General features: G+C 35.6%; 1 long non-coding RNA gene across 1 annotated transcript; it reads right to left on the reverse strand.

Moving 5' to 3' along the window:
- Positions 1-5,024: 5,024 nt before the first annotated feature.
- Positions 5,025-6,056, reverse strand: LOC131954238 (uncharacterized). The gene is made up of 3 exons (XR_009388747.1): positions 5,999-6,056; positions 5,821-5,917; positions 5,025-5,698 (listed from the first exon to the last, which is right to left on the reverse strand). It is a non-coding gene; the product is annotated as an uncharacterized LOC131954238 (long non-coding RNA).
- Positions 6,057-6,504: the final 448 nt, after the last annotated feature.

The raw sequence follows: 6,504 nt of genomic DNA on the forward strand, positions 1-6,504 counted from the left end.
AGTCTTTCGAAGGTAAAAAAAATAATTGAAAATGACAAAAATGCGTTTTGGTCACTTTAATTTTCATACAAAGAAAATCAATTTTTTTTTTTGCTTTGGACATAGAATAACTCTAAAACTATTGTGTTGGTAATATTAACAGGAAGAATGCGTTCATTATTTTCGAAAATCACATAACTTAAAATATTTTTAAAAAATGCCACAGTTATCTAGTGCAGGAGTAACAGAATCAAAATTTAATGGAGTAATGTAATGTAATCTAATAAAGACGTGATGTCTACAACTGATGCAGCAGTTGATGCTACATAAAACATTCAAAAGCGTGGGTCTCTTCCTAAATATTAGTAAAGGTCTCCAATAGATACTAAAGTGACCCACGCTGTTCTTTATAGTTATTTAAATAGTAGTGTATAATTTACTTTCTACTATTAGTGCATTATTACATAAACCCTTGTTATTAAAATGTTTTTTTTGAAATGTTTTTTATTAAGTACCTAAACTTATTAAAATAGAATATAAAATAATCTCGAAGAAAAAAGAATTGCGCACCAAGTGAACGCCAAACGAAATGTGTATAATAGTGCAGAATATTATTAGTACTTTAAAAATTCACATGCGCTTTTTGAGAAATCGGAAATTAAGTTAATTACTACTTCCAGTGAACGGAAATTAATCAAAATTTGATAGAAGTATTAGAAGGCAGAGAATTAGATCTTTTACTTTTACTTGCATGTAAAATTTTACATGATGGATTCCCGGCCAAAACGAGTTGTCAAGGATTCTATTAATAGTTTTCCTGACTCCCATGTGCCCCGCCAAAGGACTATCATGTGCTGTCTCCAAGACTAGGCCTTTCAGCTTCTCTGGAATGACTATTTGTGTCCTTTTAATGCTGTTATTCTGAAATATTCTAACCAGTATATCATTTTTTATTTCATAGCAGTGGCCTCTGTACTTTCCTTGTCGTTTATTGATGTTATTCATCAGTTTTTTTGTGACTTCATCCTCTTTTTGTAGCCTTGCCATCTCAGGCGCTGTTAAGTGCGTTTGTACAATAGGTTTTAGCTTCTCTGCGTTATCATCCTGTATAATGGCGTTTACAACCATCTTACCTTTCTTGGCTTGCCATGCTTCTAAAAATTTCATTGAGTCATCCGGAATACCCGGGATGTTGCCAATTATTAGAGGACAAATAGGGTTCTCCATCACAACTGCTGTGAATGAACCCGTAACCCATGGGCAGTCTATTTCAATCTTCGCCATATCACAATGGATAGACATCCTATTAGCTAACCTGACCTCTTGTACTTCTCCGGTGTAATCTGATTCTTTTACCATTGCTTTGTCAACAATCAATGTTGTACAGCCTGTATCCCTTAGGCAAAGTGTGTTTTTCCCATTCAATACCGCTGGGAAATAAAATAATCTTCCATTAGCATCACGGGCAGTAGCTACTATTTGTTTCGCTTCCGTATCACCGTTATTATTTTTCTGCCTTTCAATATTATTAAATGACAGCCTACTTCCTTGGTTGAAAGAATTAATCCTGTAGTCTTGCGGGTTTCTGTTGGTACCACTATAGTATCTGCTTGGACTCGGTGGTGAATATTCCCTACGGTTAGTATAGTCACCGCTGTTTCTATTGTGCTGGTATCCCCAGCTCTTGTACCTCCCACTGCTATTAGGACCTTGTCGCTGTCTGTCATTCATATTGTTCAGCCTCCAGCATTCAGCTCGCATGTGACCTTCTTTACCACAGTGATAACATGTTATCCTTATTGGTCTACTCTTTCCAATGTTAGGCAGGCTGTTACGCCTTTTTCTTGTCGGCGATTGTGTTCTCGGTAGCTGTTTGTATCTGCCCGCTACTGTCTGTGCCAGTACGGTTTCCTCTGCCGACAACTGCTCATGGGGGTGTGAATCCCTGAACGTTGCCACCGCCATTCTAAGCTGATCTTCCGTTTTTATTTTCCTTTCTTTTAGAAAGCTGAATAAGCCCTTGCCCGCTTCATCATAAATTTTGAGGATTAGAAACTGATCTAACAGAGCCTTTGGATCAGTTGTGTCTATCTCCGCTAGTTCAAAGTATTTTAGCAAGTTTTCCTTCATTTTAAATAAAGTGGCCGTTGTGTCCAGGTGGCTCTCCAGTTTCATCGCCACAAAGGCTTTTCTATATTCGTCCTCTGACTTCCCATAACAAGTGAGTAGTTTCTTTTTAATATGGTCATAGTCCATTTTTTGAATATCAGTAAGCGTGCCAATTATGTTTAAACATTCACCCGTGAGCCTGCTCAGCAAAGTACTTGCCCACCTGCTTCTACTGTAGTTGTTAGTTGTGGCAATGCACTCAAATTGTGTGAGGTAGTTTAATATTTCTTCTCCTTCTCTTAAGTCCCTGAATTTCAGCTGGAATCTGGTTGAGTGCTCACCCGCCCGTTCAGTTGCGGCCATATTACTATTTATTCTTCTCAGTTCTGTTTCATGCTTGTGCTTTCTGTCATCTTCTTCTCTTTTTGCTGCAATCTTTCTTTCATCATCTTCTATTTTCCAATTCCTTTCCTCTAACCTCCTAGCCCTCTCTTCTTCCTTCCTAGCCTTCTCTTCTTCTTTTCCTTCAGCTTTCGCCTTAGCAGCTTTTTCTTCTCTAGCCTTCTCTTCTTCTTTTCTCTCAGCTTTCTCTTTAGCAGCTTTCTCTTCATCTTTCTTTAGTAGTTCTTTTATAAATGCCAACCTGTCTTCCTTCGGAATGTCAAGTTCCTTCACAAGTGCTGCATATTTTTCAAAATTTGACATTTTGATATATTTTCTATGACATAAAATATAAATTCATTAGTTGACAATAGATAAATGTTAATTAATTTACAATACCCTTTCTTGGTTTCTGGCTTGTTTTAGTTGATTACAGACATCTGGTAATCCAAGAAAAGTTCATAGTACATATATACGTCCAAAATTAGTTCACTTTGTTGATTCCAAAAAGTTGAAAAAATTCAAAATAGTTCTAGTAGCCTGTTACAGAGTAGAAATTTGTCCAGTTTTAGATAAGACATCTTTAGGAACAGTTTAGGAACAGTTACAAAAATAAACTTGATCTGCTAACTCCAAACAGTAGAAAAACTTGAACAGCTAATCCATATAGAAAAAACTTGAACAGCTAAATCCAAACAGTAGAAAAGAAACACTAAGACTTGATCGGCTAAATCCAAACAGAAAAAACACACAGACGATATTTACTCGACATTGGTGAGACAATATCGAAATAAGGTGATAAAAATTATCACGTTGATGACTTGACTTGAACAAAACGTCTGACTTGACTACAGCAACCCTTCTGACTTGAGTGTAGATAGATGACTTTCAAGAACTTGACGTACTTGGTAAACAGTGGAAGACCACAGACTGTAATATCTCCATTTCTGACATATGTTGCACCAATTCTTCAACCACTTGTGACATCATAAGTAACAGTAATACAATGTAGCAACATCACTTTATTGCCTCCACTTCTGACACCATATGTAACAACATGTATTCTCTGTTGTTGTGGGTTAGCTTTCATACAGGAACCCGAGCAACAGTGGCAACTTGAAATGACAACTTTATTTACACTATGTACAGATAAATCCGTGGTACATCCATATTTGAAGATCAACTGATATAGGTACAAATAATAATCACGACTCCAAGTCATGGAGACATCTTACATTCACTGCCATCGTTCCAGTCCCAAGTCCTAGCACACAACCCCCGTTCACCTTTTGCTCTCCCTTTTATACGGTCCATTCTCTCCCCTTACGTACATGAGCGATCTCACCCAAAAACATGAAAAAACACATGACGATCGCTCAGACAGTCCTTCCGCTAGCCAGGTACTCTTCATTCATGCAAAACACAATATAATAAAGATACATAATAATACAGTCTGTGACAAATACCACCTTGTTCGAAACCGACGGAAATACCGCCGACGATAGATCAACTTCTGTCTTTGTATGGAACGCCGAGACAGCCTAATTTACAGTCTTTGAAGATCACCGTGCCCGAATCCGCTGCAAACATATTTTGTATTGTTGCATAGAAATGTATGATGAGGGGGAGGGTGGGGGTGGGTTAGATGTTGTGACGTCACACTATAAAAAAAGCAATGTTAGAAAAAGATTTTTAGATGTTATTTCGCGTTTTAGAAAACTGTTTTTAAAAATTGTAATAGGAATTGATTAAAATACTCTATTTTGACAGAAATTAGAAAATATCGATGTTTAAAAAAAAATAATTCAACTGCAATTTTGAGGGGGTTGTAGGCTGAGGTGTGACGTCATTTTAGTGGGGGGGGGGGGTCTGGATTTTTGTGAAAATGTGTGATGGAGGGGAGGGGGTTAAAATCGTCAAAAAGCGTGACGTCATTTATGGATGACCCCTTTTAGCTATTAAATGGTTGTTTTGTCGATAGCGGACTTTATTCAGATTATTTACAGACGCACATTTTTTTTTCATGGTGTTCATATTCTTGTGCTGTGTTAGCACAGTATAAATGGAAGTCTAATGAACTGGATTGGATGTACTATGTGTGAAAGATGGTGTGACGAGGTGTGTTTGAGTAGTGATAAGACTGTTTCAGAAGATTTTGTTTGTAAATTTTGTTTGTAATTAAAATTACTTAATAAAAAATAAATTACACTTTTTAGAATTGTTTATACTTTTACACTTTCTGCAAGTAAAACAATCCATGAATACATGTTGCAGAATATCTCTCCTGCTGACAAGATTATACCAAATTCACACGTTTGTATAAACATGAGCAGGCTAGATATTTAAAATTAATATCGACTGAGACGGGATTTTCCTCTCGCTAACGAGAGCGGGCGATGACAGTAGCACAGGAACGATGTTAGGATTTTTTAATAGATCTAGATATAGAAGATCTACCTATCTTCATAGTATCTATCTATCGATATAATAAAATCTAGATAAAAAAATAACAACATACAACACTCGTGTTATAGTGTATGGCTTCATGCTTGTTTATTTTAAAACAAAAAAAATAATTTAAATAAAGATGGAAAAAACATGAGAAAAAACTTTTTCCGCAAAAGGTGTCTCGCTATTTACCCTTGATTCCGCAGGTGTCTCGCATTATCTTCTCGCATTTTCCCGCCTCGCCTTTTCGCGTCTCGCAATTTCCCAACACCCGAAATTTGACAATCTAGCTGTAACGGTTCTCAAGTTATTGTGTTTACAGACATACACAGCCAGAATTACAAAGAACGCTGCGATTTTGATAAATAATCTTTTATTATTTTTGCCCGATTAAAATAAGTCTGGATACTCCGTATATGATGAAGTACTGGGGTGTAAAAATTTTCATGTGATTGTGTGCACGATTACAATACTTCCTCTATACTCTGTATAACACTAACAGAAAGTAAAAAGGGGGGAAATCCAACCATGGTTTAAGTTAAGAAACCCATTTTTTTTAAAAACTGGTAACTTAAAGTTGGGATTTTCATTGTGAGTTTGGTAAAGAGGAGTGGCTATTGATTGTTGTACTCATGCCTATATAAAGTATATGTACATTACAAAACAAACTCATGAAATTTTACAGCCATTTCTTTCGTTTATTTCCAACTTGAAAACCAGGAGTGATGTATCAGAAAAACTGGAAGACATGTACACTTTCATCCCAACTACAATCTGCCATCTACAATACAAGAAATAATTTTGGTTACTGCAACTAGTATAAGTATAACTGCTAGAGAAAACAAAAAGTTGTAACAATTGTGTGCTGCAACTAGTGTAACCACTAGACAAGAGAAGATTTACCTGACCAGGAACATGAAGATTGAAATCTAGACCATAAGTAAACTCTGTATGGTGTTGTGTTGTGTTGAGGCAGCGCGTGTTTTCAACGTCCCACAACCTTAGGAAAAGGCAAACTTGCTTGCTAGACTTACAATACAGTTACAGAAAAGTTGATAATATTAATTATAGAAAAACTTACTTGACAGTAAAGTCATAAGATGCTGATGCTACGATGTTGCCATCAAATGGAGAAGCCTGGGTAGTGACAAAAACCATTTTAAAAATAATTATTAGCAAACACTTGGAATGCTTATGTTAATCATATAATGATAAACTTTAATTACAACATTAAAGAAAAACAAATATCAATTGAAAGACATAATAGATAGAGTAAAGTATAGAATAAAGAAATGATCTATAAAATGGGCTCTATGTATGTAACATGTTTGTGGGAGGCATGCATATATTAAAAAAAAAAACTTTTATCGCCATTGTGTAATATTTTTAGTGTTAATTCTTGTACTAAAAATCTAGATTGATGATAAAAAAAATTCAATATTGCTAATAAAAAAAAAGTGTAGTTTCCAACTTAGTTTTAATTGACGTAATGTGCAAAGAACAAAATGAATTAAATGTATCACCCTTGACAAAACATTCTAATTGAAAAAAAGTACGAATTACTTCCCTTAGTATCAATTACTATCC

This window comes from Physella acuta, unplaced genomic scaffold, assembly GCF_028476545.2.
Source record: "Physella acuta isolate Inbredline_101_S28 unplaced genomic scaffold, ASM2847654v3 ptg000982l, whole genome shotgun sequence".
Taxonomy (NCBI): Eukaryota; Metazoa; Mollusca; class Gastropoda; family Physidae; genus Physella; species Physella acuta.